The sequence below is a fragment of the Pristis pectinata genome, chromosome 32 (genome assembly GCF_009764475.1).
Source record: "Pristis pectinata isolate sPriPec2 chromosome 32, sPriPec2.1.pri, whole genome shotgun sequence".
NCBI classification, from domain to species: domain Eukaryota; kingdom Metazoa; phylum Chordata; class Chondrichthyes; order Rhinopristiformes; family Pristidae; genus Pristis; species Pristis pectinata.
Genome location: NC_067436.1, coordinates 1,413,026 through 1,437,869, shown reverse-complemented (window position 1 = coordinate 1,437,869; position 24,844 = coordinate 1,413,026). Strand labels below are relative to the sequence as shown.

At 47.8% G+C, this 24,844-nt stretch overlaps 1 protein-coding gene across 3 annotated transcripts in view; it reads left to right on the top strand.

Annotated features, from left to right (window-relative positions):
* tln2b (talin 2b) overlaps positions 1-24,844 on the top strand; it is a 246,086-nt gene that overhangs the window by 6,210 nt on the left and 215,032 nt on the right. The window contains exon 1 of one of the 3 annotated variants that reach the window (XM_052042409.1): positions 5,759-5,872. The exons of the other annotated variants lie outside the window; for them this stretch is intronic. The gene's annotated coding sequence lies outside the window, so the exon portion shown is untranslated. Of the gene's footprint in view, positions 1-5,758; positions 5,873-24,844 lie in introns of those variants that run through there. 3 annotated transcript variants of the gene reach the window in all.

Genomic DNA, 24,844 nt, shown 5'->3' with positions numbered 1-24,844 from the left:
TCTTCAAAATTTTCTTTTGGTTACCGATCCTCATCAGTGGAATCTGTAGTCCTTTGCACCTCCTACTCTTATGAAAACTGTGTAATAGTATGAATCCCTCGATTAAATTCGCCTTTAACCATCTCTGCTGGAAGGGGAACAATCCCAGTTTTCCATGTGACTGGTCCCTCATCAGTGGGTTTTGTTCTGGTAAATCTTTGCACCCTCCAAGCCTTAAATAACTTCAGGAAGTTTGAAGAGTTAGCATTTTAAAATCTCAGTATGTGTTGTGTCATCAGGTTGTCCATCTGTTGTTTTGCTGGGATTGAGGAAAACTCTGTGGTGGAACCCAAAACCACAGTTTTGATCCCTGTTCAGAATCCTGAGGCTGCAATCACCTTCCCTCAGAGGTGCAGGGATTTCTTTTCTGTCTGTATAAGTGAGCTAATCTATTTGCAGATTGGGCAATGTTCCAATCAAAGTTGGATAAGCTGAGGCCCAGTTAAAGTTTGGATAGGGCTTGCATTAGTCCTGCAGGCACAAGTGTAATGTGGGAAATATTTTGTACAGTGCCTTTTAATGTAGTAATGTCTCCCAAGGTGCCTAGACTCATGAGGAGATGCAGTATATTGGGCCATAGAGGTAGGTTTCAAGGAATATTTCAAAGGGTGGGTAAAGGAGGCAGAGCGGTTTGGAGGCAAAAGGCTTGGACACCAATGTTGAGGTGAAACCAGTGCAGGGAACAAGCAGGGGGTCAGGTTGAAGGGGGGTTGGGCTGGGCTGGTGTTTGTTTTCTGGAGGATGTTGGAAGTAGGGAAAGATGAGAACTTTGAAATCATGCAGTTACTGTTTTCTGATCTACAAACTCTGGTCAAAACTCAGCAAGAGTTGTTCTGAAGGAAAGTTCATTGACCAGGGATGTTAACGTTTCATAGTTACTCTGAGTTGCTGCTTGCTTTTGGTGTTTTCTCTTTTAATTTTATTGCTGCATGTAAATGTATCTGACTGAGAACAAATGGGGAAGGGAAGGGAGATTTCCAAGTAAGTATGTGGCTGCTGTTGACGTTACTGAAATTTTCCTGGGCACCAGTCTGATGGGTGTTGGCAGATTGTGTTGAATAGCAGTCATCAGACCACAGAAACTGGCTGGGGTGTGGAGAATGGCAGTAATATTCCCTGATGTGGAGAGGATGATATTGGGAAAATATGGGAGAAATTTGAGCTACTTTGGAAAAAGAGGAAGATGCAAGGAATTAAGTCCAGTAGTGGAGATGACTCTTCATGTTGGAGGGAGAATCTCTTTCTCCCAACCCTATTACCACCCCCCCCCCCCCATTACCACAGTGGCCTTAATTTAATCACCTGGGTCCAGCTGGTGGTGTGGAAGGTCTTTGGAGGGGGGTTGAGGTGAAGCCCTCCCCTTACCCCTGCCCTGACCCCTTGCATGCTGGCTCTGCTTATAATCACATCGCACAGAGAAAGGAATCAACACTCTTTCCTCACAGTGTTGGACCAAGCGACTCTGTCATTGGAGGTTTGGTAGTAGTTAGTGAATAGAGAAATGTTGGTAATTTCTAGCAGGGCTGGTGCAGGGTCAGGGTGTTGGGGGCTGCGTGAATGCCGGGGATGCTATGCTGTAAGAGGTGAGCACTGGAGAGGAGGTGGCTCAGCTTGTTCTTGCACCACACAGAAGGAGGGCATTTGGCCCATATCAAGTCCACGCCTGCCCCCAGGAAAGTGATCCCATTGGTCCCATTCCTGCTCACCTTATTTCCTTACAACCCTGCAATTTGCTCTTTCACAGGCCCATCAATCCCCTTTTGATTCTTTTTGGCAAGAAGGCTAGTGATGCAACTGTAAGTCACTTACAGTAGGAAACAGGGGAACTTCAAGTGGAAGAAAGAAGTGACAGACACATGGTTTGGTTCTGTCTTCACAAAGGAGGGTACACAGAACCTCCACAAACGGTGGAGAACACGGGTTTCAGTGAGAGGGAGGAGCTGAATGAAATCAGTGTTTGTGGGGGATGTATTGGGGGATAATGGGATTGATGGCAATAAATCCCCAAGGCCTAATGACAAACATCAGGACTACTTAGGAACTGGTCCTAGAAATAATAGATGCATTGTGGTCATTTTCCAAAACTTCATAGACTCTGTAACAGTTCTAATGGATTGGAGGGTGGCTAATGTAACCCCAGCATTTATGTAAGGACATAGAGTGGAAATAAAATTATAGACGGGTCAGTCTGACGTCAGTGGTGGGGCAAATGCTAGAAATCTGTCTCCAAACGTAACAGCACTTGGAAGACGGTGACTGGATTGGATGAGGTTGATGTGGATTTGTGACAGGGAAGTCATTCTTGACAAGTCTACTGGAGTTTTTTTTGAGGATGTAAGTAACAGATTAGATGAGGACGAACCAGTGTATGTGGTGAACTTGAATGTTAAGAAGATCAGGTCCCAGATAAAGATTAGTGTAGAAAAGTAAAGCACAGGATAGGAGGCTGAGGGGAGTGGTGGAGGGGTGGGGTTTATCTGACTGGAAGTCTGTAACCAGTGGTTCACCACAGGGGTCAGTGCTGGGACCTTTGTTGTTTGTGATACGGGTCCTCCCCAGGCTACGGCAGGGTTCCTTCCTGAGAACTGTTCAACACCCAAACAAGTCGTAAATGTGGTCGCGAACTGAGTTCCCAGGTGGCAGAAGATACCTGAAGCCCTGCAGCAGCCGGCAAATCCATCCTGCCAGTCTCCCAAATGTTTTCTCATACATACGGGCTGTGCATCAGTCGGGCGTTTGTAACCCGGGGAGGACCTGTACATATGAGTGACTTGGATGAGAATGTAGGGGGTCTGATTAGTAAGATTGTAGACAACACAAAAATTGGGGGAGTCGTAGATGGTGAAGAAAGTTGTCTCAGGATACGGTGGGACATAGATCAGCTGGAATGTTGGGCAGAGTGGTGGGAAATGGAATTTAATCCAGACAAGTGTGAGGTAATGCACACTGGGAAGTCAAGTTCTGATCGGGCATATAGAGTGAACGGCAGAGACCTTAGTGTTGGTGTCCACAGCTTACTGAACATGGTGACACAGGTGGATAGGGTAGTGAAGAAGGCATTTGGGATGCTTGCCTTTACAGGCTGAGGTACTGAGGAAAAGAGTTGGGGCGTCATGTTGCAGTTCTACATTGGTCGGACCATACTTGGAGTATTGTGCACAGTTCTGATCAACAGACCACAGGAAGGATGTGGTAGCAACAGAGAGAGTGCAGAAGAGATTCACCAGGATGTTTCCTGGAACGGAGGGCTGTAGTTATAAAGAGAGATTGAATAGCCTGTGTTTATTCCCACTGGAACATAGGAGCCTGAAGGGTGACCTTAGAGGTTTATAAGATAATGGAGGGCATAGAGAGGATGGACAGTGGAGTCAGAGAGAGAGGGGAGTCTGGAACTAGATAGCATAGGTTTAGATGAGAGGGAAGAAGTTTGAAGGAGAGCTGAGGAGTGTGTTTTTCACACACAGGATGGTGGTTATCTGGAATGAGCTGCCAGAGGAGGTGGCAGAGACAAGTATAATTACACTGTTTAGCAGGCATTTGAACAGGTACTTGGAGAGGGATGCGGGCAAATGGGGTTAGTGTTGATAGACTCCATGGTTGGCGTGGGCGAGGTGGGCTGAAGGGCCTGTTTTTGTGCTGTACTATTCTATGATACGATGCGATTGGGGTAGGTTCTGATATGGATGGAAGACTAGTTGGCTGACAATAAACAGAGTAGGAATATTTTGTTTTAACTGTGGCAGTAACTAGTTGGCTACCACTGGGGTACCACGTGAGGACCCTGGCCATTCATAAAATGTATTAATGACTTAATGAGGAAATCAAATGTAATATCTGCAGATCTGCCGATCTGACAAGTGAATAGCAGCAGAGTAGCCACTCAGCCCTCAAACCTGCCCACAGTGCAATATGATCATGGCTGAGCTGCCTCGGGCTTCTCCTGTACACTTTCCCAAAGCCCTCAGTTCTATGATCTTTCAAAAGTTTATCCACCTCCTCGACAGCCCTCCGAGGTTCACCACACTCTGTGAGAAGATGTTCTTTTTCCCAGGACTAGGGAATCAAGAACTAGTGGTCAGTATATGGGACGAGCTGCCAGGGGAAGTGGTTGAGGCAGGTACATTAACAACATTTAAGAGGTACTTGGACAGGTTCATGGATCGGAAGGGTTTAGAGGGATATGGGCCAAACACAGGCAAATGGGTCTAGTTTAGCTGGGAATCTTGGTCGGCATGGACCAGTTGGGCCGAAGGGCCTGTTTCCCTGCTGTATAACTCTTATGACTATATTCCTCATCAGTTTTAAATCTTGCAACTATGACCCCATTTGAAACTTTCCCACCAGTGGAAATTGGGTGGGAGTTGTGAGGAGAATGCAGAGAAGCTCCAGCATAATCTGGGCAGACTGAAGGAGTGGCAATGCATAGCAGATGCAGAGTAATGTGGATAAATATAAGGTCATCTACTTCGGTGGCAATAACAGAGAGGTCGGTGAGAAGGTGAAAGATTGGGAAAGGGGTGAGGTGCAATGAGCCCTGGTGTCCTTGTGCACTGGTGGTTCTGAGATGCTTTCCTTTGCCCTGAACCGTGGTGGAGTGCAGCCATGGCTGATGGTGTGTGTTCCAGTTCCATACTCGCACAGCCTCTCCTTCCAGGGCAAGGACAATGTTCCCGTTGTCCTCAACATCTGGAATTTCCACCAGTTCCGGCATGATGCCTCCATTAGACACATCTACCCTTCTCCACCCGTTTCCGAGGGACCAGTGCCTCCATGTGTCTACTACACTCAATGTTCTGCTGACAATAAAGTGCAGAAGGAAACTAAATGGATTCAACGCACAGACATTGTCCTCTACTCTCAAGGGTTTCATCCTACCTGAGGGTGCTGGAACTTGGAGGGCAGTTTGGTAGGGTCATTAACCGCTGGGCTATCCCCACCCACCCCCTCTAACTGTGTTCCGGTCTCTGCTTCTGGGACACAATCGGGCTTCCTCACTTCACATTGTACCAGGGCAGATCTGCAATGAACTTTGAAGGCTGAAGGTGGCTTGCACCAGCAATTTGATGATTGAACCCTGGTCAGTCCACTGAAGCTCGGGATCTGTGTGGGAGGAATCGATGGAGAAAGTTGCTTCTCTGGGTGGGAGTGGTGGCAGGGTTGAGGGGAATGCTGTGGATGTGTGGGTCTGGAATGTCTGGCTCCTTAACTGGGGTAAGGGATGTGTGGATCTGGGTGGGGTGGTGTTGGGGAGGGATGATGGTGATGTTCACAAGTGGCAGCACCAGTGGATAGGGGCGCAAAGAAGGCGTATGATGTACTTGACTTCATCGGACAGGGTGTTGAGTATAAAAGTCAGGGAGTCGTGTTGCAGCTGTGTAAAACTTTGCTGAGGCTGCACGGAGCATTGCGTGCGGTTCTGTGTCACTGCATTCTAGGAAGGATGTGGAGGCTTTGGCAAGGGTGCAGAAGAGGTTCACCAGGATGTTACCTGGATTAGAGAGTATTAGCTATAAGGAGAGGTTGGACAACCTCGGATTGTTTTCTCCGGAGGCTCAGGGGAGACCTGATAAATGTTTGTAAAATTATGAGAGGCAGATGAAGTGGATGGTCAGAGGTTATTTTCCTCCCATGGAAATATCAAATACCAGAGAGCATAGCTTTAAGGTGAGAGGAAGAAAGTTTAAATGAGATTTATGAGGCTGATTTTTTTTTTACATAGAATGGTACGTGCCTTGAACGTGAGGTTTTGGAAGCAGATACAATAGCAATGTTTGAGAATCATTAAGACAGGCAAGTGGACAGCAGTGAATGGAGGGAGATGGACCATGTGTGGGTGAGTGTGCAGTTTAAATTGGCATCATAGTACAGACATTATGGGCTGAAGGGCCTGTTCCTGTCCTGTGCTGTACTGTTCTATGTTCTCTGTTTGGGTGTTGGTGGTGTCCCCTGGTTGGGTGCAGTTTGGGGGTTTCATGGTGCGGGCAGAGTTGGGGGAGTTCTCTGGATGGGAGGGGTTCAGTGAGCTGCCCATGAGTGAGGGGGTTGGTAATGTTGGTTGATGGATGAATGGTTAGGATGCTAGAGAGAGCCGCCTATTTAATCAGGGTCCCGGGGTCTTTTACAGCTGGCTGCAAGGTATTCTGCTGCTTCCTCAGCCCAGGACTCAAGCTGTCAGCCAGCGTTATGTGTCCAGGTTTCTGCAGAGTGACGGCAACTCTACGGCACAAGGTCCAACCACTGGACCAGCGCTGGCAGCACCAGCTGCAGCTGTTCACCGTCCTCACTCTTTGTGTGACCTGAGGGATCCAGAAGTGATGGAGGGGTTGTTGGGACATCACCTCCCACTGATGTTGTCAATTGAGTAGGTATCAGTGGGAGCCTTCTCTTCATAGTTGGATCCAAAATGGTTGTACTTCAGAAGCTGGTGGAAGTTTCCCTTTTGGAGAGATGATCATGTGAGGGCAACTGATCACATCCTGTTCAATGTTTGTGCCCAGCTGTGGACATCCCAACTTGGGAATAATGTTGGACTCTGGAATGGTGGGAACCAGAAAAGGGCATAGAGTGCTGGAAATACTCAGCCGGTCAGGCAGTGTCTGTGGCGAGAGAAGCCGAGCCAATGTTTCAGGTTGATGACCTTTCATCAGAACTGTTCTGATCCTGGTTTAGAGGAAAGGTCTTTGACCTGAAAAGTTAATCCTGCTTCTGTCTGCACAGGCGCTGCCTGACCTGCTGAATATTTCCAGCATTTTCTGCCATGATTTCAGATTTCCTACATCTGCAGTTTTTATTTTCAGTTATGCAATGGATAGAATTGTTTCGCTGAGAGCAGGAACAATTGGGTGTAGATACAAAATGGTGAGGTCTTTGCTGAGTGGGGACAAAGGTTTCCAGTTGTGCACAGGATGGTATCAAAGGTCAGCGATACCTGGCAGAGGAACTGAGTGGGGGAAGTGAAGGTGGTTTTTTAACACTGAGTTGTAATCTCAGAAGTTCTTCCTTGGAGGGCGGTGGGAGCAGATTCAATGATAACTTTCAGCAGGGAAGTTCAAATACTGTAATTTGCAGAATTAAGGAGAAAATGTGGGCGAGTTCAAACAATTGTTCGGCTGTGTTAGAGGAATGACAGAGATATGGTGGGCCGAATGGCCTTGTTATGTGCCTTGTCACTCTCTGATATCACCGGGGGCTTTGTTACAGTTTGCAGGTGAGCCTCCTGCATTGTTCTTGCTACCACTCAACCTTGACTGAACGTTCAGGTTGTGCTAGTTTCTGCTGTCAGAGCTGCAGTGTGAGAGAGCCTGAGGTGTTCCAGCAACATTTGGGAGACACGCTCCAGGTGTCTCACAGGATCCTGTGTTGCAGACAGCATACTCTCCTTTGTGTTACATGCTCTGGTGTAATGCATAACTGGGAGTTAAACAGTTGTTTGGCTGTGTCAAAGGAATGGCGCTGCCCTGCACACTGATTAGAACACACACTTTGTCTTTGTCATTTGCTCGTTGGCTTTGTTTAAAGGGAATCAGAAGGGTAAGGGCTTCACTGAGGCACACATCCCAAACTGAGATCCCCTGGATCCACGGGAGCTGTGTGGTCCACAAAGTTCAGTGGCAGGTCCTGAGACCATCCACAAAAGTAGACAAAGCTCCTCACATCTGCGTCGTGTCCTGTGTTTGCTCATTGGTGCCTTACAGACGTAGCATCTCCCAGCGTTTATCATTCCTCTTCAGTGATTTGAGGACAAAATCAAGTGAGAATGTCCCAGCCTCCGAGGCCCCAGTAGGGCTGTGATGTCATCTACTACCTCAGGTGGATGGAAAATATCTCTGGGAGGAAAGGAGGTTTGTACTTTTATAGCAGCTGGCTCTCGTGCTGAGGGAGTGCTGCACTCTCAGAAGAGCCCTCTTCCATGGGAGGCAGACATTCACGTGCACCTTCTCCAACTTTGTTTATTGAATCCGGTGCTCCTGATGTGGCCTCCTCTACATGGGTGAGACCAGGCGCAGACTGGCTGACATCTTCGCTGAGCACCTGCGCTCTGTCCGCCTTGGCCATCTGGAGCTCCCGGTTGCCAGCCCATTCCCTCTTCCCAATCCCACACCGACCTGTCTGTCCTCGGCCTCCTCCACCGCCAGGGTAAGGCCATACACAAGCTAGAGGAACAGCACCTTGCATTCCCCCTGGGCCATCTACAACCCAACAGCATGAACCCTGAATTCTCCAATTTCCGGTAACCTGCTCCACCTCCATCCCTTTTCTCTCTCCTCCTGGTCTTAGGGCAGTTGAGGGTTATGGAGAGAAGGTGGGAGACTGGGGTTGAAAAAAATCAGCCATGATTGAACGGCAGAGTGGACTCAATGGGCCGGTAGGAGCAGGGATACTGAGGGGCAGATTTTGGAAAGATGCAAGAATAACAGGGTTGTTATCATGGGAGACTACAACTTCCCAAATATTGATTGGCACCTACTTAGTGCCAAAGGTTTAGACAGGGCAGAGTTTGTTAAGTGTGTCCAGGACGGATTCCTGTCACAGTATCTTGACAGGCTGACGAGAGGATGCCATATTAGATCTAGTTTTAGGTAATGAACTGGGTCAGATGACAGATCTATCGGTGTTGAGCATTTGAGGGACAGTGACCACTGCTCCATAACCTTTAGCATTGTCATGGACAGGGATAGGAGCAAAGAGGATGGGAAGATATTTAATTGGGGAAAGGCGAATTATGAGGCTATAAGGCTAGAACTTGAGAGTGTAAATTGGGATGACATTTTTGAAGGGAAATATACTATGGAGATGTGGTCAATGTTCAGGGATCTTTCGCAAGATGTTAGGGATAAATTTGTCCTGGTGAGGCGGAGAAAGAATGGCAGGGTGAAGGAACCGTGGGTGACGAGAGGTGGAACAACTAGTTAGGAAGAAGAAGGCAGCATACATAAGGTGTAAGCAGCAAGGATCAGATAGGGCTCGTGAGGAGTATAGAGTAGCAAGGAAGGGGCTGAGGAGAGCAAGAAGGGGACATGAAAAGGCTTTGGTGAGCAGGGTTAAGGAGAATCCCACGGCTTTTTTCTCATACGTGAAGAGCAGAAGGATGACGAGAGTAAAGTTAGGTCCGATTAGAGACAAAGGTGGGAGGATGTGCCTGGAAGCTGTGGAAGTGGGTGAGGTTCTCAATGAATACTTCTCTTCAGTATTCAACAAGGAGAGGGGTCTTGATGATACTGAGGAGAGTGTTGGTAAGGTTAATGTTCTAGAGCATGTAGATATCAAGAGAAAGAATGTGTTGGAGCTGTTAGAAAATATTAGGATAGATAAGTCCCTGGGTCCTGATGGAATATTCCCCAGGCTGCTTCGCGAGGCGAGGGAGGAGATTGCTGAACCATTGGCTAGGATCTTTGAGTCCTCATTGTCCACTGGAATGGTACTGGAGGATTGGAGGGTGGCAGATGTTGTTCCCTTATTCAAAAAAGGTAGTAGGGATAGTCCAGTGAATTACAGACCAGTGAGCCTTACGTCTGTGGTGGGCAAGCTGTTAGAAAGGATTCTAAAAGATAGGATCTGCGAGCATTTAGAGAATCGTGGACTGATTAGGGACAGCCAGCATGGCTTTGTGAAGGGAAGATCTTGCCTCACAAGCCTAATAGGGTTCTTTGAGGAGGTGACCAGGAAGATTGATGAGGGTCGTGCAGTAGATGTGGTCTACATGGATTTTAGTAATGCGTTTGACAAGGTTCTGCATGGTAGGCTTCTTCAGAAGGTCAGAGGACAAGGGATCCAGGGAGGCTTGGCTGCAGAAAGCAGAGGGTTGTGATGGAGGGAGTGCATTCAGATTGGAGGGCTGTGACTAGTGGTGTCCCACAAGAATTGGTTCTGGGACCTCTACCTTTCGTGATATTTATTAATGACTTAGATGAGGGGGTGGAAGGGTGGGTTAGCAAGTTTGCGGTCGACACAAAGGTCGGTGGTGTTGTGGATGGTGTGGAGGGCTGTCGAAGCTTACAGAGGGATATTGATAGGATACAGAGCTGGGCTGAGAAGTGGCAGATGGAGTCCAATCTGGAGAAGTGTGAGGTGGTACACTTTGGAAGGACTAACTCCAAGGCAGAGTACAAGGCTAATGGCAGGATTCTGAGGAGTGTGGAGTAGCAGAGGGATCTGGGGATTCATATCCACAGATCACTGAAAGTTGCCTCACAGGTGGATAGGGTAGTTAATAAAGCTTATGGGATGTTAGCTTTCATACGTCATGGGATCGAGTTTAAGAGCCACGAGGCAATGATGCGGCTCTACAAAACTCTGGGTAGACCACACTTGGAGTAGTGTGTCCAGTTCTGGTCGCCTCATTATAGGAAGGATGTGGAAGCGTTGGAAAGGGTGCAGAGGACATTTACCAGGATGCTGCCTGGATTAGAGAGTATGGATTACGAGGAGAGACTTAAGGGAGCTAGTGCTTTACTCATTGGACAGGAGGAGGATGAGGGGAGACATGTTAGAAGTATACAAAATATTAAGAGGAATAGATAGAGTGGACAGCCAGCACCTCTTTCCCAGGGCACCAATGCTCAATACAAGAGGGCATGGCTTTAAGGTAATGGGTGGGAAGTTCAAGGGAGATATCAGAGGGAGGTTTTTCACCCAGAGAGTGGTTGGTGCATGAAATGCGCTGCCTGGGGTGATGGTGGAGGCTGATACGTTGGTCAGGTTCAAGAGATTGTTAGATAAGCACATGGAGGAATTTAAAATAGGGGGATATGTGGGAGGAAGGGGTTAGATAGTCTTAGGTGTGGTTTGAAGGGTGGCACAATATGGTGGGTCGAAGGGCCTGTATTTTGCTGTATGGTTCTATGGCTGAATGGCCTAATTTTGTTCATACACCTTATGGCCTTGCCAGTTCCTCCTCCACTGCCCCCAGCCCCTGTCTCCCACTTTCTTTCCCCTCCTCCACCCATTCCATCTGACCATCACCCACTCCCAGTGAATTCCCATCTGCTCTCTCTACCTCCCTCATTTGTTTCCACTCCCACCTTCCCTTCCTTTCAGATTCCAGTATCTGCAGCCCTTTGTCACCTGCCCGCTCTTGCTCCACACCTTACCCTCACGTCGTTAGCCTGACCATCTCCCCTTTATCCTTCAGTCCAGGTGAAGGGTCTCGACCCAGAACATTGACTGCCCACTTCCCTCCACAGATGCTGCCTGACCTGTTGAGTTCCTCCAGCAGTTTTTTGCCCTAAACCCCAGGTGCTAAAAGACTTGGAGAAGAGCAGAGTTGGTAATCCCAGTGCCGTGCTTGACATTACTGATCTGCTCACTGTTGGGCCGCAGTTTGTGGTTGTTTGCTGGGCACACACACCCCCTCCTTTCATCTCACGGTGACCATGAATCAGAAGCTGTGAAATAATTTGGAATGTCAGATTCAATGGAAATGCAAATCTTCCCGAGAATTTTTTCCAAACTCGGGAGGTAGCAGTTGAGGCCACGACCATGATCTCTTTGAAGGGAAGTTTGCATTTGTAGAACACCTTGCATGTTCTGTCTGGGACTTTGCAGCTTTTTGTAATACAGCTACAGCGGAGAAGGAGGAATTGACATGGGTAGTTCGTGCTCGGCAGGTTCCCATAACAGGCAGAACGATGGTGCTCAGTTTCTGTTTTAGTAATCTTAATCATACCATCGTTGTGCATTGGAGACTTGGGCACCTCAGCCCGTCTGAGTCCACACTGACCATAACTATCCAGCTACATTAATCTTACATTAATCCCATTTGTCTCCCTGCATTCCCATCAACTTCTCCCAGATTCTACCACTCACCTTTACACACATGGGCTAGTTACAGTGGTCAGTTAATGTACCCGTGGGCTTGAAATTGGGCTACAGGATGCAGCTGGAGCACCCAGAGGATTCCCACGTGTCACAAGTAGAACACGTAAACCGTGCAGCACCAGAGTTTAGGATTGAACCTGGGTCGCTGGAGCCGTGGGGCATCAGCTCTGCTGGCTACATGCACTGTGCTGTCCTGACACTGGGATTAGTTGCCCTGCTCTTCTCCAAAACACTGCCTTGGGAGCTTTTAGCACCGCGTGACTGTGTGTATGGGGCTCAGGTTTTAACATACATCTGAAGGAGAGTGTTGCACTCCTGTCATAATGAGCCAAACAAAAGGTCAGCCTACAGATGGTGGAGATCTGCACCAGGCTTTCAGCCCAAGGCCATGGGTCTGACGTGGAAGCAATAGTGAGAATGTCATAAGGGACTAAGCACCCTGGGACAACTGGGTCAACCCTCCCAGTGGTCTGGGCAATGTCTTTCTCTCTCTGCTGAAGGCTAGCCCTACCATGTGTCTACAGCTGGAACTACACATCAGTATGCTTCAGGCTATCCTGAAATTGGGAAATGTTCTGAAGAATTCAAGTTCTCTCATTCTTGCTCTTTGTGGAAGATGGCTGTGAGGGATTTAAATTTTCTCGGGAGGCAGGAATGTCCCAGTTTGTTTACCTTTCACTAAACAGTGCTGGGATAAAGATGTCTGTCCTCTCGGGCTGTGTGTGGTATAATTTACAGCAGTGGTTTATTGTGAATATAATGCGACTCAAGTGCTGAAGTCTCTAAGTCTCACTGTTCTTGAGTGCATATATTTGGGTATGAAGTTGACCTGTGTGAACCCTCTCAGGTGGAACATGACTTCCCAGTGACATTCTTCCCAGTGTCCTGGCCAATGTTCCTTAAATCACTACCTGATGATCTGTTTTGTTGGCATGTTGTTTGTGGGAGCTTGCTCTGCACAATTTGCCTGCGGCATCAGCGATGGAGACCTTCATTGGCTGTAAAGATTCTGAGGCTGTGGCAGAGGCTGTGGAAGATCCAGTCTAATTTTCTTTGCTGTAATCCACACCTTCTGCATTGGGGATTTAAACCAGCCGGTGCCTCTGAGGCCAGCATCCCAACAGTGTGGTTACAATCCTGTAGGGGCTTGACTGTACAGGGCAGAGACCGACTGCTGCTGTGCTGTATCTGCTTCCTGAATGAGTGGTTGTCCAGGCGCTCAGATTGATTGACGTGTCCAGCAAATCGGTGCAATGAAAGTTGCTCAGGCTGACTCTTCACAGTCGGGCTCCTGAGGTCTGTTCTGGGAAAAGTTGTCCCTGAAGTGGGAACAATGGGCAGATGATTCAATACAGGAAGGACTGCTCGTGGGTGTACAGGGGGGATTCGGGCAGCAGAGGGTGGGTGTACAGGGGGGGATTCGGGGCAGCGGGTGTACAGGGGGATTTGGCAGCGGGTGGTGGGTGTACAGGGGGATTCGGGGCAGCGGTGTACAGGGGGATTTCAGGGCAGCAGGGAGGTGATGAGTGTACAGGGGGGATTCAGGCAGCAGGGGGTGGGTGTACAGGGAGGATTTAGGCAGCAGGAAGGTGGTGAAGGGCTCAAGATGTAGAATTGTAGATTTTGGGGCATACTGGGAGGGAGGGGGCAGGTAGGGGAGGGGCAGGCATTGGGGGCATTGGGCTGGTACTGGGAGGCTGAGGGCAGGGGGAATGTGGGGGCGGATGAGGGAGGGGAAAGTTAGCGTGGGGGTGGGCGCAGAGCTGCCAAGGTTTGGGGTAGGTGTAGGAGCTGCCTGGGTACTCGGCAGGAGGGTGGGCTGTGGGGGAGCGTCCTGGGGTCCTGTAGGCACGGGTTGGAGTGGTCCTTCCCTCGGGGTGTGGGCGGCTCCTGGGGTTCGTCAGTTTGCCAACCGGTCACCTGTGACCCTGGACCAAGGTTGGTGAATGGCACACTGTGGTACATGTTCTCTGGGCAGTGTAACATTGGAATCGGATGTTTCTGGAGCACCATTGACAATTCCAGCTCCTTTCATTACAAGCCAAAGAAAACGTTAGCTACAAATGGTGGAAATCTGAGAGTGAGTCATGGAATGCTGGGGCTGCAGTATTCTGCAGAGGAAGCACCGTGGACGGTGTGGTGAGGCTGGCTGCTCTCTGCCAGAGGATCCTCTCTGCACGGGTGCAGCCTGACTCACCCAATGTTTCCTGCATTTCCAACTTGTTCCACCAGCTTCCAGTTTATTTCCACTGGCTCATAGCCCCTGCTTACAAAGGTTTTACTCATGCTTAGTGAAATCATTTATTTTTCTCCCTCCAGTCAGAGAATCTAATTTTTTTTGTCTTATTTGCCACTTTCCCACATGTTCCAGAGCAGTGTGTCAGTGTCCCAGGTCCTTGACTCTGCATAGTTGACACGAAATGTTTCCAGAGTTAGGACTTTGGCCAGCAGTGGATGGAAAGGATGCCAGCTGTGTGCGAGCAGAGAGGGGAAACTTCTTATTTTGTTTTCTCAGAGCACATTCTAATTTAAATTATCGGCAGTGAGCCTATCACTGAAACAAGTCTCTCACTGTTTGACAGGATGAGTTCATAATTGGGAACACATGTCAGTTGGGAATCGACTGGATTTGAGTTTACATGTGGGGATCCGGAAGCTGCAGTCTGTCAAACCTTCAACGAGATCCCCACCTCACTGCTCATTAACTTGGGCTGTTCTTTATGTTGCCTTGGTCTCCTTGGATGAAGGAAGGCTTTTTCTAGCATTGTACAGTGCATTGTCAGGACTGAATTGGTCCAGGAAAGCTGCAGTTGGTGCAGATTTAATTAGAATTGGGGCCTTCCTTGCTGCTGTTTACCATTTACAGGGAACTTCCTTTCTTTGACTGGGGTCACTTATTCATCTTGTTGCCTGAGCAGCATCCTTTAAGTTGAAAATCTTTCCAGCTCAAAAGAAAAGTTACAATGTTGGAAATACTCAACGAGTCAGGCTGTGAGGAATGAAACAGGAACTAATTTCAGGTCCATGGCTTTTCCTCAGAACTGGCCATTCTCATCAAATTGAAGGCTGGTTATCAGTAGTTGTTGTTCAGTAATGGCAGAATGTCTGATGTGTCCGGTTGGAAGGTGGGGGCTGGCTCAGAGTGGAAGTGTGGTGGAAAGTGACAAGCAGTTGGCAGCTTGAGGTCACCCTGGCCGAATGAATGGGGGTGCTCGGTAAAGCAGTTGCACGATCTGTCTTTGGCTTTCCACCGTAGAGGAAGTGACGTTGTGAGTAATGAATGCAATAGGCTGAATTGCAAGTGGTAAAACAGCAAGAGCTGCATCTCCTTCGGATTGCATGGGAAGGTGCTGTGAGAGTGGTGTTTGGTCGAAGGTGGATGAACAAACCTGGAGAGGAGGAAGAGGATCCTCTGGAGTCTGAAAGGAGAGGGGAGGGAGAGGGGACATGTCTGGTGGTGATATCGCACTGGAAGCGTTGGGAATCTCAGAGGATGATCTGTTGAATGTGGAGGCCATGGGGCAGAAGGTGGGACCAGGGCTACCATAGAACAATACAGGCCCTTCGGCTCACCATGTTGTGCCGACCTTCAAACCACACCTAAGACTATCTAACCCCTTCCTCCCACATATCCCCCTATTTTAAATTCCTCCATATTCTTATCTAACAATCTCTTGAACTTGACCAACGTATCAGCCTCCACCACCACCCCAGGCAGCGCATTTCCATGCACCAATGACGCTCTGGGTGAAAAACCTCCCTCTGACATCTCCCTTGAACTTTCCACCCATTACCTTAAAGCCATGCCCTCTTGTATTGAGCATTGATGCCCTGGGAAAGAGGCACTGGCTGTCCACTCTTGTATACCTCTATCATGTCTCCCCTCATCCTCCTCCTCTCCAATGAGAAAAGCCCTAGTTCCTTTTAGTCTCTCCTCATAATCCATACTTTCTAATCCAGGCAGCATCCTGGTAAATCTCCTCTGCACCCTCTCCAACGCCTCCACATCCTTCCTATAATGAGGTGACCAGAACTGGACACAGTACTCCAAGTGTGGTCTAACCAGAGTTTTGTAAAGCTGCATCATTACTTCACAGCTCTTAAACTCAATCCCACAATTTATGAAAGCTGACATCCCATAAGCTTTCTTAACTACCCTATCCACCTGTGAGGCAACTTTCAGTGATCAGTGGATATGAACCCCCAGATCCCTCTGCTCCTCCACACTACCCAGAATCCTGCCATTAACCCTGTACTCCACCTTGGAGTTTGTCCTTCCAAAGTGTACCACCTCATGCTTCTCCGGATTGAACTCCATCTGACACTTGTCAGCCCAGCTCTGCATATATCAATATCCCTCTGTAAGCTTCGACAGCCCTCCACACTATCTACAACATCACTGATCTTTGTGTCATCTGCAAACTTGCTAACCCACCCTTCCACCCCCTCATCTAAGTCATTAATAAATATCCAAAAAGTAGAGATCCAGAACCGAACCTTGTGGAACACCGCTAGTCACAGCCCTCCAATCTGAATGCACTCCCTCCACCACAACCCTCTGCTTTCTACAGGCAAACCAATTCTGAATCCACACGGCCCAAGCCTCCCTGGATCCCTTGTTCTCTGACCTTCTGAAGAAGCCTACCATGCGGAACCTTGTCAAACGCCTTACTAAAATCCATGTAGACCACACCTACTGCACTACCCTCATCAATCTTCCTGGTCACCTCCTCAAAGCACCCTGTCAGGCCTGTGAGGCAAGATCTTCCCTTCACAAAGCCATGCTGGCTGTCCCTAATCAGTCCATGATTCTCTAAATGCTCATAGATCCTATCTCTTAGAATCCTCTCTAACTGCTTACCCACCACAGACGTAAGGCTCAACTGGTCTGTAATTCACTGGATCTATCCCTACTACCTTTTTTGAATAAGAGAACAACATTCGCCACCCTCCAATCCTCTGGTACCATTCCCGTGGACAACGAGGACAATCTCCACCCTAGCCTCAGCCTCCTCCCTAGATTCAGCAATCTCCTCCCTAGCCTCACGTAGCAGCCTGGGGAATATTCCGTCAGGCTCCCGGGGACTTACCTGTCCTAGTATTTTCTAACAGCTCCAACACATCCTCTCTCTTGATATCTAACGTGCTCTAGAACATTACCCTTACCAACACTGTCCTCAGCGTCATCAAGACCCCTCTCCTTGTTTGAATACTGAAGAGAAGTATTCATTGAGGAACCTCACCCACTTCCACAGCTTCCAGGCACATCTATGTAGGATAGGATCTATGAGCATTTAGAGAATCAATGGACTGATTAGGGACAGCCACCTTTGTCTTTAATCGGACCTACCTTTACTCTAGCCATCCTTCTGCTCTTCACGTATGAGAAAAAAGCCTGGGATTGTCCTTAACCCTACTCGCTAAAGCCTTTTCATGTCCCCTTCTTGCTCTCCTCAGCCCCTTCTTAAGTTCCTTCCTTGCTACTCTATATTCCTCACGAGCCCTGTCCGATCTGTGCTGCTTACACCTTATGTATGCTGCCGCTTTCTTCCTAACTAGTTGTTCCACCTCTCTTATCACCCATGGTTCCTTCACCCTGCCATTCCTTCTCTGCCTCACTGGGACAAATTTATGCCTACATCCTGCAAGAGATCCCTGAACATCGTGACCACATCTACATAATACATTTCCCTTCAAAAATGTCATCCCATTTACACTCTCAAGTTCTCACCTTATAGCCTCATAATTCACCTTTCCCCAATTAAATATCTTCTCATCCTCTTTGCTCTATCCCTGTCCATGACAATGCCAAAGGTTATTGGAGCAGGTGGTCACTGTCCCTCAATGCTCACCCACCGATAGATCTGTCACCTGATTCCGGTTCATTACCTAAAAACTAGATGTAATATGGCATCCCCTCTAGTCAGCCTGTTAACATACTGTGATAGGAATCTGTCCTGGATACACTTAAGAAACTCTGCCCCATTTAAACCTTTGGCATTAAGCAGGTCCAATCAATATTTGGGAAGTTGAAGTCTCCCACGATAAGAACCCTGTTATTTTTGCATTTTTCCAAAATCTGCCTCACAATCTGCTCCTCAGTATCCCTACTGCTACCGGGGGGCCTATAGAATACTCCCAGTAGAGTAACTGCTCCTTTCTTATTCCTAACTTCCACCCATATGGGCTCTAGAGAGGATCCTTCTGCATCACCAACCCTTTCTGCAGCTGTAATAGTGTCCCTGACCAGTATCACCACCCCTCCTCCTCTTCTTCCCCCACCCCCCCATCCCTTTTTAAAAACACTGAAAACCAAGAATATTCATATCCATTCCTTCCCTGCTGTCAACCATGTCCTCTGCAGAGCCACAATATCGTAGTCCCATGTACTTATCCATGTCTCTGTAATAGCCACAATATGGGAAATTGTGCCATATTAGATCTAGTTTCAGGTGACAGATCTATCGGTGGGTGAGTATTTGGGGGACAGCGATCACTGTATTTATCCAAGCTCTCAGTTCATCTCCCTTATTCCCGATGCTTCTCGCATTTAAGTAATGCACTTTAGCCCATCCACCTTACTACTTTTATAGCCTGTATTCTGCTTCTCCTTCCTCAAAGCCTCTCTACCTGTTAGATCTGACTTTTCCCCATCCCCTTCTTCCTCTGACCTACCCCTCTGGTTCCCATTGCCCTCGCAACTAGATTAAACCCTCCCGAACCACCCTAGCAAACCTGGCTGCAAGGATATTGGCACCCCACTCGGGTTCAGGTGTACCTGTTCCTCTCTGTACAGGTCCCACCTTCCCCAGAAGAGATCCCAATGATCCAAAAATCTAAAACCTTCCCTCCTGCACCAACTTCTCAGCCACGCATTTGTTTGCCATCTCCTCCTATTCCTACCTTCACTATCGCGTGGCACTGGCAGCAGTCCCGAGATTACTACCCTTGAGGTCCTGTTCTTCAGCCTTCGGCCCTCACTTTTCAGGACCTCGTCCTTCTTCCTACCTATGTTGTTTGGTACCAACATGAAACCATGACTTCTGGCTGTTCTCCTTCCTGCTCAAGAATCCTGTGGACCCGATCAGAGACATCCTGGCACCTGGGAGGCAACGTACCATCTGGGATTCATGCTCACTGCCACAGAACCTCCTATCTGTTCCCCTGACTATTGAGTCCCCCTATCACTACTGCCTTCCTCTTCTCCTCACTTCCCTTCTGAGCAGCAGGACCAGTCCCAGTGCCAGAGACCGGGCTACTGCTGCTTGATCCCTGCAGGTCATCCCCCTCAAAGCCTCCAAAGCAGAAAACCTGTTATTGAGGGGAACAGCCTCCGGGGTCCTCTGCACTATCTGCCTGTTCGTTTTCTTTTTCCTTTTCTCTACCCTGACAGGTACTTTGGTGGACAAGTAATCCCAAGGCAATGAACCAACAATCCAAAGACCCAGGTTAAATCCCATCACAGCAACAACTTGGTGGGATTTAATTTCTGACAATAAACTGGAAATTTTTAAAAGAAACTTCATCTTAGTAGCTGATGACAAAACTACTGGGTGGCTGTAAAATCCCCTCTGGTTTATTAATGTACTTTGGGAGGAAATCTGCCCTTGTGAAACTGCAGAGCCACCAAATAAGGCACAAGGGACCCGAGGAAGTATTGTCAAACTTGATCCGAAATTGGCTTGGTGTAAGGAGGTAGGGGGGTGGTTGTGTGTGGGTGTTTCTCTGACTGGGCGGCTGTATCAAGTGGTATCACAGGGTTTGATGCTGGGACCTTGGTTGTTTACTGTATAAATGACTTGGATGAGAAAGTAGGTGGTCTGATTAATAAGTTTAAAGGCAACATGAAAATTGGTTGAGTCACATATGAAGAAGGTTGTGCAAAGATACAGCAGGAACGTAGATCAGCTGGAAAGTTGGGTGGGGAGCGGTGGCAGATGGAATTTTATCCAGACAAGTGTGAGGTGGTGCCCAAGGGAATTTGAATTTCTGGTCGGAACAGAATAGAGAAAATGGCAGGGACTGGTGTTGATGTCCATCGCTCCCTGAATGTGGTGACACAGGAAGATAGGGTAGTGAAGAAGGCATTTGGTATACTTATCTTCACAGGCCGAGGCATTGAATATGAGGGTTGGGATGTTGTAGCCGTGCAAAACATTGATTTGTTAGACCGCATGTGCAGTATTGTACAGGTCTGGTCGCCATGCACCACGGGAAGGATGTGAGAGCAATAGAGAGTGCAGAAGAAATTCATTGGGATGTTGCCTGGAATGGAGTGGCTGTTGTTATAGGGATGGATTGGACAGGCTGGGTTTATTGTCACTGAAATGTAGGAAATGAAAGATGACCTTGTAGAGGATTATATAAATATGAGGAGCATAGATATAGAATAGATGGTCTTTTTCCCAGGACAGGGGAGTCTAGAATGTCAGCAAACAAAAGAGTTGGTCATTGACCTCAGGAAGGGGGGGAGGTGCTGCACAATTCTCAACTGTTTATGTCAATGGTGCTGAGGTCAAGAGGTTTGAGAGTTTCAAGTTCCTAGGAGTGAATCATCACCAATAGCCTGTCCCTGGTCCAACCACGTAGATGCCACGGCCAAGAAGCTCACCAGCACCTCTATTTCCTCAGGAGGCTGAAAGATATTTGGCATGTCCCAATCAAACCTCACCAATTTTTAACAATGCACTACGGAAAGCATCCTATCTGGGTACATCACTGCTTGGTATGGCAACTGCTCTCTGCCCAATAACTGCAGGAAACTGCGGAGAGTTTAATCCCAGACCTAATTTCGCCTGACAGAGGAATCTTCTTCCCTGCATTTGTCCGATTGAGACCATTAAGAAGATTTAACTATCAACATTTCTTTTAACTCTCATTTGTCTACACTCTGAATGCTAGAGACATAGCCTACCTCCAATGTCCCCTTGTATGATGCAGTGGCCAGCATTTAGTGCTGTTGCCTTGCAGTTCCAGTGCCCTGGGTTTGATCCCTGTCCTCTGGTGTTGTGTCTGGAGTCTGCACATTCTCCCAGTGACCGTCTGGGTTTCCTTGGGTGCTCTGCTTTCCTCCTATATTCCAAGGATGTGTTGATAGGCTAATTGGTGCTGTAAATTATCCCTAGTGCAGGTGGTGGCAGTAGATTTGGGGAATTTACAAGGATGTGAGGGAAGTAACGGGGGAATGGGACTGATGGGATTGCTCTGTGAGCCAGCATTTAGTCAGTGGGCTGAATTGCTACCTCCTATATTAAAGAAAAGATGAGATGTGAACCAGTCTCGTGCACCATAGCTGCACTCCTCCTTTAGCAACTTGGTCCTTAGGAACCCCATGTTCATTCTCACCAAGGCCAATAATATAAACTCCTTCAAGAAATGCAACATTGTGACTGGCTGCAGACAACCTCTGGCCCAAGACTGCACCAAGTGGAGGAGGAGTGTTGGGGATGGTACAGAGAACTCCAGGAGCATATGGAAACCCTGCAAATGTCTCATTAACCACCTTCAACCCCATAGAACTTGTGTGGAAATGAAACAACCTTGATCCTGAGGGACTGCCCTGAGGTTAGAACATAGAACACTACAGCACAGTACAGGCCCTTCGGCCCACAATGTTATGCTGGCATTTTATCCTGCTCTAATGTCTATCTAACCCTTCCCTCCCATTTCTCTATCATTCATGTGGCTATCTAAGAGTCTCTAAATGTCCCAAATGTATCTGCACCCACAATCTCTGTCCGGCAGTGCGTTCCACGCACCCCACCACTCTCTGTGTAAAAAAAACTTACCCCTGACATCCCCCTTGTACCTTCCTCCAATCACCTTAAAATTATGCCTCCCTGTGTTAGCCGTTTTTTGCCCTGAGAAAAAAGTCTCAGATGATCCACTTGATCTATGCCTCTTATCATCTTGTACACCTCTATCAAGTCACCTCTCATCCTCCTCCTCTCTCCAAAGAGAAAAGCCCTAGCTCACTCAACCTATCCTCATAAGACATTGCTCTCCAATCCATGGCAGCATACCTTCTGAAAATCCAAATATACCACATCCATTAGTTCTCCTTCATCTAGTTTGCTGTGTGTATCCTCAGAAAACCAGGAGATTGTCAGTCATGATTTCCTTTTCAGAAATCCATACTGACTCTCCTCATGTGATGTTATGATCTCTTCAGTGTCTTGATAACCATCCTTTATTACAGAATCCAGCATTTTTCCCAAATATTGATCACAGTTAGTGGTTCTCTGTTTTCAGAATCAGGTTTATTATCACTGACATATGTTGTGAAATTTGTTTTTTGTGGCAGCAGTACAGTGCAAGACATAAAAATTACTATAAATAACAAAGTAAATAGTGGCAAAAAAAAGAATAATGAAGTAGTGTTCATGGGTTCGTGGACTGTTCAGAAATCCAATGACAGAGGGGAAGAAGCTGTTCCTAAGTCATTCAGTGTGGGTCTTCAGGCTCCTGTACCTCTTCCCCGATGTGTAGTAATGAGAAGAGGGCATGTCCCGGATCGTGAAGGTCCTTCCGTGATTCTTGCTGCCTGTCTGAGGCACCGTCACTTGAAGATGTCCTCAATGGGGGGGGGAGGGTTGTGCCAGTGATGAAGCTGGTCTGACTCTATAAATTTCAGTGCATTGGACCCTCCACACCAGGCCCTGATGCAAACCAGTCAGAATGCTCTCCCTACTTTTTAAATAATGGGGCCCACTGTTTGTTCCCCTCCAGAGTGCAGGAACCATTCCAGAGTCTGCAGAGTTCTGGAAGATGGTAACTAGAGCACCTCCATTGGCACCTCTTTAGAGGAACACAACTGGTAGAGCAGCTGCCTCGCAGTTCCAGTGACCAGGATTCAATCCTGAACCTTGGGCCTGTCTGTGTGGAGCTCGTACATTCCCCATGCGATGGCATGGGGTTTCCTCCCACATCCCAAAGACATGCAGGTCAGTTGGTTAATTGGCTGCTGTAAATTGCTGCTGGTGTAGTAGAATCTTGTTTGGGGGGGGGGGGGGGGGGTGGCGGTGGCGGTTGATGGGAATGTGGCGAGAATAAAAAGGAATTAATGTAAATGGGTGCTTGATGGTAGCTGTCGACTCTGAGGGCGAAGGGTCTGTTTCTATAACGTAGGACTCCTGATTCCTTCCAAAGTCATAGAGGTGAATTTTGTTTTGTGACTATCTTGGTCAACTACTCAATTCTTATGAGCTTTTCCAGGCTAAACTTTCCTGTTTTTAAAAAAAAATACTGAAGAGGGTATATTAAAAAAAAGTCTTGCATGGTTGGGAGAATGTGACATAGGGGAAAGAAGTATCATTACTGTCTGGGTATCAGACAAAAACGAGATGTCTGTGCATCATACAAAGGATGGTACGTATTTGGAATGAGCTGCCAGAAATAGTGGTAAGGTGGGTAAGTTAGCAACATTTAAAAGCCACCTAGATAAATACATGGATAGGAGAGGTTTGGAGGTCTATGGGCCAAACGCGGGGCAGATGGGACTAAGCTCACTGGACAACACAGTCAGCATGGATGAGTTGGTCTGAGGGGCCTGGTTCCATGTTGTATAACTCTGAGTTGTACAGCACGGAAACAGGCCCTTTGGCCCAACTCGTCCACGCCGACCAAGGTGTCAATCTGAGCTGGTCCAATACGCTTGTGTTTGGCCCATATCCTTCAGAATCCTTCCTATCCATGTACCCTGCAAAATGTCTTTTAAATGTCATTATTGTACCTGCTTCTACAGCTTTCTCTGGCAGCTCGTTCCATGTACACACAGAGGGTCTGTGTGGGGAAAAAAAGTTGCCCCTTAGGTCCCCTTTAACTCTTTTCCCCCTTTTACGTTAAACCTGTGCCCTCTAGTTTTAGACTCCCCTATCCTGGGGAGAAAAGGCTGTGATCATGAGCCTTGCCTATGCCCCTCATCGATTTTATAAATCTTTTTCAGGTCATCCCCCAGCCTCCTTCGCTCCCAGCCTCTCCTTATAACCCATCCAAGATGTATCAGTTTTCAGCCACCTCTGTTGTATATTTCTTTACTAATACTAATTTTCTCGTTTTGAACGTGGTCCCTTCATTCACTGATGTTTTTGGAAGGTTTTTCGTTTCAGGTGAAGGAGGTTGTTCATTTTATGAAAGAGTTCAGTCAGTGAAAGTGTGGGTGGTGGAGGGGAAGCCATCCTTGGCTTCCTCTGAAGTGTTATTGGTTCTGTGTTAGAGTGAGCCCAGGGTTTCAATGTGTTCAACGCAGGGGCAGTTACTGAGGTGCTGGATTAGACATTCCCGATGGCAAAGCTCATTCATGAAAACCATGTTCCTCTTCTGGTTTGTCCTTTCAGAAGGTGTACTCATCACCTCGCTAAACTGGCCGTCTCGTGCCTGACCTGTCTCACTCTCTGCTGTGATTCCAAAGTGTCTGACTTCCCAAGCTACGACAGTGGAGCAGTGCTCAGGTCTGGCAGTGTTGGGAATGTCTACCAGGGTCTGTGATTCCAGGTCCCGCACTTCATACCGTTGACTAGCAGTTGCCTGTCTGTGGTTTCTTTGAGGGAGTGAGAGGTGTTGCACATGAGCTACCCCACAGGCTTCACAGAGCAAGGGTCTCACTCAGTGGCAAGTGGGCCAGGATGGTTGGAACCAGCCTCCACTGTGTGGTGCCTCTTTAGTTACTGATTGCCATGTCAGATATGGCCCGTTTTCTTGACTCTGTTAGTTAGACACTCTTCTGAATACCACTTCGCAGAAAACACATTGATCTGAAATGGTCACTGTTTCTCTCTCCTTTGATGCTGTCTGACCTGCTGAGTATTTAGTCATAGAATCATAGAGTATTACAGCACAGAAACAGGCCCTTTGGCCCATCTAATCCATGCCACCTGATCTTCTGCCTAGTCCCGTCTACCTACACCCAGACCATATCCTCCAAACCCCTCCCATCCAAGTACCTATCCAAACTTCTTTTAAATGTTATAATTGACCTGCATCCACCACT